The following is a 14,248-nucleotide window of genomic DNA, read 5'->3' on the forward strand; positions in this document are numbered from 1 at the left end:
TTCTAGCTCAGCGGTTACCTGGCGGTAATCAGGTTAGCGCGGGAGCCATTACCGCCACCTCAGTGGGTAGCGGTAAATGCTCCACCTCACATGGCCACACGGTAAGAGCAACCTTACCACATGGCCATGGCTATTTTCAGCCTTTTCTACCCGCTGCAGTAAAAAGGGCCACAGCGCCTGGCAAAAATGGCTTCCGTCACTAGCACAAGGGCCCTTTTTACTGCAGCTTAGTAAAAAGTACCCCTTACTCTTTTGAGATCCTGCCAGGTACTTGTGATCTGGATTAGGCACTGTAGGAAACAGAATACTTGGCATGATGGATCTTTAGTCTGCCCAGAACGGTGATGTCATGTACCTTAAGTACTTAAGAAAGCCACCGGGGAGCAACTTTAAAGGGGATCAGTGCTTAGCAAAAAAAGATTCCCCCTACCCCCCAGTCTCTTAAAATAGACCCTTCCAGAGATCACTTCCCTTCCCTTACTGGAGGTGTTTGCCCTAGTGGGAAATGGGAGGCAGGATGGATCTTTGGCCTCTCCCAGAATGGTGATGCTTATGTATTTTAAGTACTTTAGAAAGCCACCAGGTGTCCTCCCCTGGAGTGGGGCAGAGAAAGCTTAAGACTGAACCTGCTGGGGGAGGGGAGGGAAGGGTTCAAAATAACTTGGAGAGTTGGGTGGGAGGCAGGAGCAATCCCTAAGCTCTCCTGCCCCAGCATCATCTTTAGATTTATTTATAATCCACCCTTATCGAGGGCGGAGAACAATAAACCTTACATAAAATACATTTAAAAAATATCATAATTTCTAATATAGTACCAACAGACATAACAATTAGCAGAATCAGCAAGCACAGTTCAATGCTCAGAGCACAATCTGGCACTTTCAACCTACTCGTGATAATCTTGTGGTACCACCTCTAGAGGATCGAACTGCCAAGTAAGGGAGCATGCCAATTGGCAGCCTAACCTGGCAAACATACATTTGAATTTACCTCTGGATTCAGTCATCTGCAGTATGTGGTACTGAAGTACCACAGGTTAGTTAGCAAACAGTAAATGTTTCTGTAGTTAATTAGCATGTAAACCACTGGGTTTTTTTTTTTTTTTACCATGGATTAGCTAATAGGCCTCTAATATATGTGTGTGTGTATATACTATGTAGGTAAATACATATCCCAGCCTCTGTGAAGGTAAAATAAGCATACTAACAGCACATAAAGCTACCACAGCTGAGAAAAGAAAGTGGGAGAGACATTTCCAAGGGTGGGGGAGTCACTGTACACCCATGAATGTATCCCCCCCCCCCGCCATTTTTGAAAGACCCTTATCCTGGTACCTCTCATTAACATTCTTCACATCTATCTCTCATGAGACAGCCCGAGAGATGCTACATCTGTAATTGCTCTCCAGAACAATTTCTCTGTAAGTAGCAAAGTCAAGTGTTTGACTTAAAAAGAAATGACACTGAATTAACTTCCAACAGGAGAGGCATCACAGATGACAGACAACACCCAAGCAGTCAGACTCTATCTGGTCCCACCCTACCATCTCCAGGCTATGTCCACACCAAGTGCTCTGCTTACCTTTGCCCCCCCCCCCCCCCCCCCCCCCCGGTCTCCTGTTTTCCCCACTACTGACCGCCGGATCCCAAGGAGAAGAATGGTCCCTAGCAGCCTCCACTCAGGAAAACAGGCAACACAGAAGATTTCTGGTTCTGGAGACTCTCGTACAATTTTTAAGGCTGAGGTCCCGATCACCTTCCAACACCGAAGGCTGCACGTTTTGGCATCTACCAGTGCCCGATCACAGCACAGGATTTGACAGGTATTGCAAAACTGCAGTGACTGGGCTACTGTAAAATATCTTCAGAAGGGAAAATCCCTTAGTGTGTTTCCCTGTTGCATCATCATTAGTAAAATTAACGCTTTGCATTTTCAAAGAGAAACCATCCTCCCAGTGATCGTGAGAAGCTGCCGTCTAGATAAGATCAAAATGTAAAACAGCAGCAAATTAATCTTGCAGGTTTTGCATTGAATTGTGGAGGAATCAGACTTTCTTGCAACCTTTACAAACCTAAACACTGCTAATTATAACTGTTGTAATTTTGAAATAAAAGCACAACGTCTGAGCCTAAAGCCAAAGCTTTGAAAATCAGATGAGGGGCTGCCCGATTGTTTTGGGCCCTTTAAAACTTTATCTTCTGGGCCTGCCATGTATGCCGACATGACAGGCACTGATTTCACCCTTCTCATTTGCAGACCTCGGCACAATTCGAGCTTTCTGGAATTTGCTTTTTACTCCACTAGTTGCAGAACGGGTCACAAAGGTTTTTTGGTTCGTTGCAGTCAGAGAAAATTACACCTCTGCCATGAGCAAAGAAGAGACACACAAGTTTCTTCTTCTACAGCTTATTAATTCTAAAGCAGAGTTACAGCCCATCTTAAATTCAGAGACATCAGAGGAGGGGTTTGATAGCTATTCTTTACTGTTTTACAGTCCCTTACTGTGACTCTCACAAGGACAATTAGTTTATTTATTTAGATTTTGCTCACACCTTTTTCAGTAGTAGCTCAAGGTGAGTTACATTCAGGTACACTGGATATTTCTCTGTCCCAGGAGGGCTCACAATCTAAGTTTGTACCTGAGGCAATAGAGGGTTAAGTGACTTGCCCAAGATCACAAGGAGCAGCAGTGGGATTTGAACCGGCCACCTCTGGATTGCAAGACTGGTACTCTAACCACTAGGCCACTCCTCCATACAGATCGCAGTCAGGAAAGGTTGCAGGAGCAGGAACAGGGTTTATGGAAGGGGGTTAGTTTAGTCTCTGTAAAGCTCCCTGGGGCATTTGCACCTTCAGAAGGGCCACAAAGATGAGAAACAGGATGAACACCTCCCTTATGGAGAAAGGAAGCAGAGCAGGGGTTCTAAACCTTTTTTTGTTCCCGCACCCCTTTTTCAACATGCACAAAGAACAATAAAACAGCAAACCAAAGACATAAATGCAAATAACTATCGAAGGATACTGCCATCAATTATTTGAGTCCTCAAATTTCCATTAACTTCATCCTCCTGCTTCCCTCTCCCAGCTTCAAAGATCACAGCGTGCCTGCCCCAGGCCCAATGGGGTTCCTTACACCAAACCCACACCCCTTTAACTGCTCAGTGAAACTCCCGTACCCCCTTCCTAAACCACGTATCCATCAGTTGAGTATTAACAGCTACATATGTTAGCCGCTAACTATCCAAACAAGTCATTAAAATTACAGTACTACACAGTAATACAACTACCCTTAAAGCTCCAATGCTGTTGTTGAATAAAATGACCATTTACAAATGATACAAACTAGAACATTTATAAGCAACAACAATTCAGTAATTTCAGTCATTAGGTCACGGCTTTTGTCACAAAGACATGATTGTGGAACCTAGAGAAGACATGTGCAAATGTAAAACCTCTGTTTCATCGCCATTAGCGAGAGCAGCCTTGACTAATGTTCAAAACGTGTACTGCCACTTTATTATTGTTACTGGAACTGGAGGTCTTGCTGGGGGACAGGGGAGAGGGACAAAGCTGGAAAGGGTATTCACCCTGGAGAGGGAGCACAGAAAGCTGGGGGAGGGGTGAAATCTTGTGACAAATCAGTGCTGGCGGGAGGAAGGGAATGAGAGAGAGCTATGGGTACATAGGCTGGGGTGCAGTTGAGAAGGAGAGGGATGGAAATGCAACTGGATGTCTTGCTGTGGGGACAGGGGAGAGGGATTCACCTTAGAAAGGGGAAAATTCAGGCATCATGTGGCTCAAACTCAACTGAGAGCCATGCTAGTGCAGGAAAAGGTATTTGCCAGCTGAGGCAATACAGGAAAATCCGAGTTATGCATTACTTGCCATAACAAATACAAAAGGTCTCCTACCTTGTACTGAATTTGGATAAAAAGAACATTTTTCTTAGATTCTTCCAAAAGAGGAGCTAGTTTAAATGATTTCTCAGTTCTGTGGGGCAATAAGTTCTAGAGAAAAAAAAATACTTTGAGGCTCATTTTCAAAGCACATAGACTTACAAAGTTCCATAGTAACATATGTGTAAATCTCTGTGCTTTGAAAATGAGCACCTTAATCTTTCTACAATTACCAGACCCATTTTCTTGAGAAAGGGACTACTTAAATGCAAGGAAGCCAATGTAAACAAATAAGTATGAGTGGCCCTGTCCCAGCTACAGCCTCTGGTAAATAACTCTGGCCACCATGTTTTGCAGAACCTGAAGCTCCGCTAGCTAATGTGTGAAAGGCCAGGGTACAAAGTTATATTATCCCAGATGGCTCATGGACACTACTATCTACTATGTTACTATGACACAGCCTGCACTACTAGCATCAATTCAGAGGGTCTGAGCTCTCTTAGGAGACAAATAATTTACACTTGTAGAGCTACCATTGCACAGGAGTTAAACCATGACCACTAAAAACTGACGATGCCCAATTGTGCTTCCTATCTCCTCTACCTACCCACAGCAAATCTTTTACATGTCTCGGCGTCAACCTTTTTGTTTACATATTTTTATTAAGAGATTTATCAATTACAAAGAAAGGGGAAAGGGAAATGGGACTTGATATACCGCCTTTCTGTGGTTTTGCAACTACATTCAAAGCGGTTTACATAGTATATTCAGGTACTTATTTGTACCAGGGGCAATGGAGGGTTAAGTGACTTGCCCAGAGTCACAAGGAGCTGCAGTGGGAATTAAACTCAGCTCCCCAGGATCAAAGTCCACTGTGTTAACCACTAGGCTACTCCTCCACTAGCAACATTCCATGTAGAAGCCTGCCCTTGCAGATCAGCAATGTGGCCGCGCAGGCTTCTGTTTCTGTGAGTCTGACGTCGTGCACGCTAGTGGAATAGCAACATTCCATGTAGAATCTCAAATAGGGAAAGGGAAATGGGACTTGATATACTGCCTTTCTGAGGTTTTTGCAACTACGTTCAAAGCAGTTTACATATATTCAGGTACTTATTTTTGTACCAGGGGCAATGGAGGGTTAAATGACTTGCCCAGAGTCACAAGGAGCTGCAGTGGGAATTGAACTCAGTTTCCCAGGATCAAAGTCCACTGCACTAACCACTAGGCTACTCCGCCACCAAAACTTAAAATACAACAAAATGAATATAACTTACTTTATTGTTCTTCTCAACTGACTTTAAAATTGAAAAATTAACAATATCCTGCTTTTTTCCTAAGGTTTATTGTCTTGTAGCACATCTTAATAAAAGGGGCCCTAAATGCTTTGGATCCTGATCTAAAAAAAACAAACAAAAAAACCCCAACCTTTCCAGTTCTATATTTTATGTTGTAGTTCATTTTTTGAAAATGGTGGTTCAGTTTAGCCTATGGTAGCAATTCTGTCAATTGGTATGTCATTTTAGGTGCTACAAAGCAGCACGCTTACAGGTCCTTTTACTAAAGTACGCTAATGGTTTAGTGAATGCTAACTGATTAGCGTAAATGATACGACAGCCATTATACTCCTGTGGGCATCTTATTTAGGGGCCCTTTCGCTAAAGGGTTGGCACGTGGCCGTGGGCTTGCCACATGCCAATCCGGAACTACTGCAGGAGCCCAGCGGTAGTTCTCACCCCAAGTGTGCGCCATTTCCAGCGCTACAAAAATATTTCCAATGTTGTGGCACCGGGCAGCACTGTGCTCTGCCCGTTTACCGCCAGGTTAGTGCGGGAGCCCTTAACGCCACCTCAATGGGTGGCGGTAAGTGCTTCCCTCCTGAAATGTCCATGTAGCAAGTGGTTCACTTATCGCAAGGCCATTTCTTTAATTTAAAAAAAACAAAAACACACCCCGGACTTTTAGCCGCTGCGGTAAAAGGGGGCCTCAGCGCAAATCAAAAACATGCGCAGACGCTAGTGCAGACCCCCTTTTACCGCATTATAGTAAAAGGACCCCTCAGTGTCAATTCTATAACAGCTTAAGAGCGCACTTAAGCCACACTGGTTCGCCAAAAGTTAGGTATGTCCACTTAGAACAGATCAATGGGTGGTGTACGTGGATACATCCAAGTATGCTATGTAATGCACATGCCAATCAAACATATAAATGACAAGTGACTGACTCACCCGCAAGTGAGCAGTAGAGACTTCCCTCTCTGTCCTGCCCTCGCGTCAAGACGTGATGACGTCAGAGGGCGGAACAGAGAAGGAAATGGACGCTGCCGCTGGAGCCTGCCTGGAGATGAAGCAACATCGCCGGCGCACCAATCTCCACCCCCCCCATCCTCGACATCGTCGCCACTCCCGCCCCCCTCCGTTATCGGGCCCCATGCACTAACATGATAGCGCCTCTCACCTCCGTGTGGAAGCGCTGCAGGCAGCAGCAGAACGATCTGCTGCTGCCTGCAGCACTTTCACACGGAGGTGAGAGGAATTCTCATGTCAGTGCAAGGGGCCTGGCATGGAGGGGGGGGCGGGAGGGGAGAGAGGATGGTTGGTGGACAGGGGGAGGCCAGGGGATACAGGAGGGCTGCTGGACATCGATCAGGGGAGGGGAGGGCAGGGGAGAGAGGAGGTTTGCTGAACATGGATGGATGGAGGTAAGAATTATTACATTTTGCAAAACACAAATCTCGCCCGTTTTAACAGGCTTAAACGGCTAGTAGTATTCTATAAGCCGCACGTGTTCCTTGGCAACAGGCCCATGATCTGCCCAAGTGTACGCCCCCGACATTCTGCACTTACCCCTGAATTCTATACACTGCATCCAGATTTGCGCACCCAAGATGTACACGGATTTGTCAGATGCGTGTTTGGTGTAGGGGCTAGGGCTGTGTGCCCTGAATGTAGCAGACGCAGGTTTGATTCCCACTGTGGGTGTTGGTTAGCGTATCTGCATTAAAAAAAAAAAGGTTTGGATAAGTTCCTGGAGGAAAAGTTCATAGTCTGCAATTGAGACAGACATGGGGAAGCCACTGCTTGTCCCTGGGATTGGTAGAATGAATCTTGCTACTATCTGATAGGTTTCTGTCAGGTATGTGTGACCCAGATTGGCCACTGTTGGAAGCAGGACACTGGGCTAGATAGACCACTGGTCTGACCCAGTATAGCTATTCGTATGTTCTTATGTAATTGAGTAATAAGCCCTTAAACTATCAATAAGTAGATAGTAACAGCCAATATTGAAGTTAATTGGCACTCATTAGCATCTCACATAAATCTGGCTGTGTGCTATTTTATAAGGCATAGTGCCTAACTCTAGAAGCACATAAGTCAAAAGGGGACGTGGTCGTGGGCACGTCAGGGGTGTTATGTAAAGCTGTGCATATAGTTTTGGAATACAACCTCAGAGTGCCTAACTCACACTAGGTTTCAGCAGGGGGAAGTCTGGCGCCTAAAGTTAGGCATGGGAATCAGCACTAAGCATGATTCTTTAAAGGGCATATGCCCTTTAATTTTTTTGTTACATTTGTACCCCGCGCTTTCCCACTCATGGCAGGCTCAATGCGGCTTACATATTGTATACAGGTACTTATTTGTACCTGGGGCAATGGAGGGTTAAGTGATTTGCCCAGAGTCACAAGGAGCTGCCTGTGCCTGAAGTGGGAATTGAACTCAGCTCCTCAGGACCAAAGTCCACCACCCTAACCACTAGGCCACTTAGCATCGATTTTTTCTGGTGCCAAATTTTGAGTGCCATTTACCAAATCTACCCCTAAGCAATTTAGGGGCACCATTTATAAAATAGTGCCAAGCACTAAGGCGCATAACTGCCAGTTACTGGTGCCAATCATGCACATAGGCACTATTCACAATGAAATTATATAGCTCGCTTCCTGCGTGTCTGTGGGCCAGCTGTCAGCCCAATCGCGTTGTCTCTGCTCGTGTTGCTCTTGAGGACCCTCGGGAAATCCGTCGGCATTTGGCAGTCGATCGCCTGCTCATCGCCGGGCCTGAGCCTGTTTTGGACGGCCCGCCGTGGTTTACTGTGTTTGCTGTGGCTGTCTCTCCCCCGTTCATCTTTTCCGACGGGGAGTGTGCTGCCTCTGCTGCCCTGGCCCAGGCGATCTTCTGGCCATTGTGTTGGAGTTGTTCCCCCCCTGACACCGCCGGCTCTTCCTCTTCTGCCGGTTTGATGGAGCAGTGGCGGAAGTCCCTGGTTTGGAGGGCCCTGACGGATGGAGCTGTGGAGGAGGACCGTTTGAACCACCATCTTGGATCCTGCTCTGTTGACTCCGTTGCAGGTGTTGCCTGCCTCCAGCTTTTGTCAGCCTCTGGTGATCGTTGCCTCTCTCCTGGCCGCATGCTGCTGCTGTTTCCTCAGTGCTTCATCTGTGCTATCTGGGTACTGCTGCAGTTCCCGTTTGATGACTGCCTTGCCTGGACCTGTTCGAGCCGCCCTGTTTTGCCTGGATCTCCATCATCCCTCTTGGCTCACCTGGATTTCTGCCGTCCATCTTAGTCTTTCTTCCCTTTCCCTTCTTACCCTGTTCTTTCGCCCCTAACTAATGTAATGTAATTGTAACTGACTTAACTGTGCATTGTAAGCCACTTTGAGTCTGCTTCAAGTGGAAAAAAGTGGGGTATAAATGTTCATAAATAAATAAATAAAATACTTTTAACACAAATAGTAGGAAATATTCTTTTCTACTCAACAGAATAGTTAATCTCTGGAACTCTTTGCTGGAGGATGTGGTAACCGTGGTTAGCGTATCTGGGTTAAAAAAAAGTTTGGACAAGTTCCTGGAGGAAAAGTCCATAGTCTGTTATTGAGATAGACATGGGGAAGTTACTACTTGCCTTGGGATTGGTAGAATGGAATGTTGCTACTATCTGGGTTTCTGCCAGGTACTTGTGACCTGGATTGGCCAATGTTAGAAGCAGGATACTGGGCTAGATGGACCATTGGTCTGACCCGGTATGGATATTCTTATGTTCTGACCCAGTATGGATATTCTCATGTTATGATGTCATAACATCTGATCTTATATCCTGCTTACTCCTTGAAGTTACAAGAGCCAGAACAATCCTCTAGGACAACAGTTAAAAAAAAAAAAGAGCAACAGTTATAATTATGGTTAAAAATCGTTTTGGTAGTATAAATTTCTGAAAGAGCACATTCTTAATACTGTTCCTAAATGACAGATAAGAATGAGATTAACAGAAATGTCCCGGCAAACTCCCTCCAATGACTGGTGGCTAGAAATGCCATTGTCATTTCAAACATTTTTTTAGTCTTTTCCTTCCTCTGGACGAAGGAAAGGACAACACAGTTGGACAATTTAGCATTCTGTCTCTTAGGGACAGAGCAAATTGGAAATGGGAGTATAAATACTTTTGGTGCCAGTCCATATAATACCTTATATTTATTAAAAAAAAACAGGCCAATTTAAAAAGAACTCTAGCCTCAATTGGCAACCAATGAAGTTTAACATAAAATCAAGAAATTCTGTATTTAGCTAAACCAAAAATCAGACATACTGCTGTGTTCTGTACAGTCTGTAGTTTTTTCGGTAGACCAGATGAATTTATTATATATGCCAGCTTACAGAATTGCTTTTATTGTTTGTTTGTTTTTTAAGGCTGTCCCCATGTTACCCTTGGGAGAAACTATTTGTGAGAAACATATTGGTACTACATATTGAATTTCAAAGGAAAAGACCCAACAGCCCAGCCCTGGTAGACCTTCCAATTACATTATCCAGTATGTTTTAAATCCAGCTAGACTTCCTCCCTTCTGACTTCCAGTAAATGCTAAGAGCAGAGCTGCACCAGTCTCTGGCCACTTCTCTTCCAGCGAGTATCAATTTCTTCACTAATTAAAAGGCATAGAACTATATTTATTAAGCGGGATATATCAGGCTTTTTTTTTTTTTACATAACACAAATAGCAACAACTGTGCTTTCTTTTCTCCTGAGTATCAACGATAAGGCCACTTTCATCATGAAAATCTCAACTACCAGGATGCCAAGCACACAAGAGCTTTTCAGTAGCCACAAACAAATTGTAGGGGATATATTTGACTAGTCCCAATACAAAGGTATCTACCGTTTGTCTCTAGACTTTTCTATTTATGCACAAGGACTAACCCAGCAGTCACAATTCCTCACTATCACAATGTGACTTCTCAAAACTTTCACAGTACAGGAAACAAACCAGCTCAAGATGGAGGAATTCACATTTAGGATACTTTGAAGTTTATATGCAAGGTACACTGGGCATTTACTCACCAGTGGGCCAATGCTCAAAACCTAACGCCGGCGCTAGAGGTGATCAGCGCCGGTGTTAGTGAGAGCAGAATGCTCAGAGGGCTTTAGTGCGGGAGACAATGTGTGAGCCAAAGATTAGCAAAAATGGCATTTGCAAATATAGTCAAATTAATGTTAATGAGATAATTTCTTATTCCCTCCCAATGCTCAAAGAACAATGCAGAAAACAAGACTGTCCTTACCACCAAAAACCTAATGCCAGCTCAGACCATGCTTTGGACAGTTTCGAAGAGATGATTTCCCCCAATTTTTCTCTTTAAAAGCTGCGATTGTGATGCGATTCTTATAACCCACCAACTCCCAACTGGTAGTTCAAAGCGGGATAAAATAAACAAAAAAAATGAAAATTGAATAAAACTAATAAATGAAAAAATAAAAATGGAATAAAACAAAATTTACAGAATTTCTGAAACAAATAAGTTTTTAAATGTTTACGAAAGCGTAAATATATTGCTCATATGCTAAAGAACACCAAAACATAACCGCTTGATAAGGGAAAGAAAGCTCTAATGGCAACTTATATTTAACACCAACTAATGAAGGAAAATAGAAAAGACTGGTTATTCCTGATCTAGAATCAAATGAAGCAGATGGAAAAGCAAACAATCTTACTAAATAGTCAGGACTATAGCATCAAGTATTTTATAGATTAGACAAGCCAGCTTACAAAATACTCTGGCCTTTCCTGGTAGCCACTGCAAATGAACCAGGAAAGGAGTCACATAATCATCTCTCTCTTTTTTTTTTTTTTTTAACTAAAGATCAATCTGGTTGTGGTATTCTGCAGAAACCTGTAAACAGGACAGCAAGGTAGACAAAGCAAAACAATACAAACTATTGCAGTAGTGTAAATGGGCCAGAATCAGGGCTATACCAATACTGCAAAATGTGTCTACTGAAAAAATTAGATCAAATAGATCTCAACAAGTTAAATTTGAAGAAGACTGATTTTGCCCTTGAATTAACTTGTGAGACCAAGGATAGAGTGGAATTCAAGTAAGCCCTTTTCAAAACTTTTTCGATATCAAGATAATACGCTGACATCTTCTGCTCAGTGTGTGGCGGTGGCCAAAAAAAAAAGCAAATAGGATGCTAGGAATTATTTGGAAAGGGATGGTGAATATGACCGAAAACACTATAATGCCTTTGTATCGCTCCGTGGCGCATCCACACTTTGAGTACTGAATTCAGTTCTGGTCACCGTATCTCAAAAAAAAGATATAGTGGAATCAGAAAAGGTTCAAAGAAGAGCGACTAAAATGATAAAGGGGATAGAACTCCTCTCGTATGAGGAAAGGCTAAAGAGGTTAGGGCTCTACAGCTTGGAAAAGAGACAGATGAGAGGAGATAAAGATTGAGGTCTACAAAATCTTAACTGGTGTAGAACGAGTAGAAGTAAATTAATTTTTTACTCATTCCAATAGTACAAAGACTAGGGGACACTCGATGAAATTACATGGAAATACTTTTAAAACAAATAGGAGGAAATATTTTTTCACTCAACAAATAGTTAAGCTCTGGAACTCTATGCTGGAGGATGTGGTAACAGCGGTTAGCGTATCTGGGTTTTAAAAGTCCATAGTCTGCTATTGAGGCAAACATGAGAAGCAACTGCTTGCCCTGGTATTTGTAGTATGGAGTGTTGCCACGATTTGGGTTGTGACCTGGCTTGGCCACTATTTGGAAAATAGGATACAGGGCTAGATAGCTACTCTTATGTTCTAGAAACAGGAAGTGTATCAACTCTGCTAAGCCATAATAATTTTGTCTTGTCTCTGTTACGTTTAAAGCCGCAAGTAGTGCTTAATTTTAAAATTCTATACATGATGTGATATTAGGTAGGATAGAGAACATCTGTATCAATAGGTAGTAACAAAAAAATGATCATCCACATAGGAAAAAAATTCACAACAAATATAAGAAAACTATAACAGAACGAGATCATATAGATATTAAAACAGTGTCAGGGAAAGTGGGGATCTTTGGGGAACTCCACAAGGTGAATAGCAGTAGGAAGAAAGTGTTCTTCATGTTAACTTAATAACGCCTATGTGACAAAAAAAACTTATTAATCCAGGACAGCACATTATCTGCAAGACCCAACAGGCTCAATTTATATAGCAAAATATCATGATCTACTGTGTTGAAGGCCGCAATAAGATCGAACTGCAGTAATAATGCGGCCTTACCATGTGCAAACAATGATTTAGCTTCTGATGTAATAACTAACAGTACTGCCTCAGCTGAATGGAATGGACGAAATCCAAACTGTACAGGATGCAAACAATCAAAACTAGATAAAAAAAATCTGATAATAGTTCTACTACGAAGGACTCCAGGAACTTTGCCAGGAAAAGGAATACTGGCAACAGGTTGATAATTTGCCAGATGACCAGAGTCTGACCTCACATTTTTTTCAAAAGAGAAGTCAGAATGATACCACCTAACATAAACGGAACGATTCCATTTTCTAAATAATCATTTAGGAAAGAAGTGAGCCAATCCAGTAACCGAGATAGCATATCTACCATTAAATATGAAGGTCAGTGACTGATAAATTATTCAACAAAGTTTTGGTTTTACAAACCGAAAGTTCAGGAGAAGTTGACCAGAGTCTGTCTGCTGGACAGCTGTCATCATCTTGATAATATGAAAAAGTAATAACTGCCCCCATGTCCATGGGAAAGGACTTCTAATTGTCCTAATTTTATCTGAACAATAAAGTGCTAAATTATCAGCAGTAGGACAGGACTGTACATTGCCAATATCTTTGTTAACAGTGGTCGATTTATGAAACAGGCCAAAACGTTTTTTTCTAGTCTCAAAGATTATCTTTGATTTGAGCAGCAAAATAAGTATGTTTAGCAGACTGTAAAGCAGATTTATATTGATTAAAAGACTTTTCCCATTTTTGTCTAGCAGTTACATCTTTAGTTTTTCTCCATCGATTTTCTAATTTACGACATAACATTTTTTAAAAATCAGTAAGTTCTCTAGTGTACCATGGAACCTGATGTTTAACTGGCTTTAATTTAGTAATTAAAGGTGAAATTGCATGGGTAGTGGAAGAAAGACCACCATAGGGTTCATTTTCAAAAAACTTAGACTTACAAAGTTCCATAGGTTCCTATGTAATTTTGTAAGTCTAAGTGCTTTGGAAATAAGCCTCTATGCCAAGTATTCAAATGATCCGAGATGGTGAACAGATCCAGCTGAGAAAGAACATTGGCCCAAAACTCTGATGGACCTATCCTGCGTCTAGTAGTAATAAGACTAGATGCCGATAAAGAATTAGAAATAGGTAAAATAAAAGCAAATTCTGGCAAAAAATGGTCAGACCTAGGAATTGGCTTCTAAATGAGAAACAGAACCCAAGAAGCCCAAGATCCAGTGCAGTGTATGGCATTTTTCATCAGGGATCTGTGAGGCAAAAATCAATGAGGCCCCGATATTCAAAACAGAGGGAAAATCTTGCATATCAGAATTTTCAACTTTCTCCAAGTGAAGATTAATATTGTCCAATAGGAGCAAAGAATCAACACAGAATTTGTTGAGAAATAAAATCAATAAACAGCTGTCTAATAATATTCCACGGCCCAGGAGGGCGACAGATTACCATTAAGCCTACTGATCCCTGTTGTGAAGAATCCTGAAACCTACAGGAACAAATCTCCAGGCCAGGAATTCTGTATTTTTAGGAATGGGAGTAAGAGCAATCGAAGCAATTTCATTAGGGTAAACACCCTCCAGCAACACACTGTTTATAAATGCAGTAAGCCATATTAGTATTTGAGAAGGAATTTTCCTTTAAATAAAAAGATGGACAAATAACCAAAGGACTTCTTTTCTTGGACACCCTTCCCAGAATTTTTCCTATCATAGTAGAAGAAACAGGAGAAAGGAAAAATTATGTTCTTACCTGATAATTTTCTTTCCTTTAATCATACCAGACCAGTCCAGACTAATGGGTTGTGGCCATCTACC

At 42.3% G+C, this 14,248-nt stretch overlaps 1 protein-coding gene across 1 annotated transcript in view; it reads right to left on the minus strand.

Annotated features, from left to right (window-relative positions):
* The window catches only part of RNF24 (ring finger protein 24), a 147,856-nt gene that overhangs the window by 126,242 nt on the left and 7,366 nt on the right, over positions 1-14,248 (minus strand). The window lies entirely within an intron of this gene.

This window comes from Microcaecilia unicolor, chromosome 2 (genome assembly GCF_901765095.1).
Source record: "Microcaecilia unicolor chromosome 2, aMicUni1.1, whole genome shotgun sequence".
In the NCBI taxonomy this organism is placed as follows: Eukaryota; Metazoa; Chordata; class Amphibia; order Gymnophiona; family Siphonopidae; genus Microcaecilia; species Microcaecilia unicolor.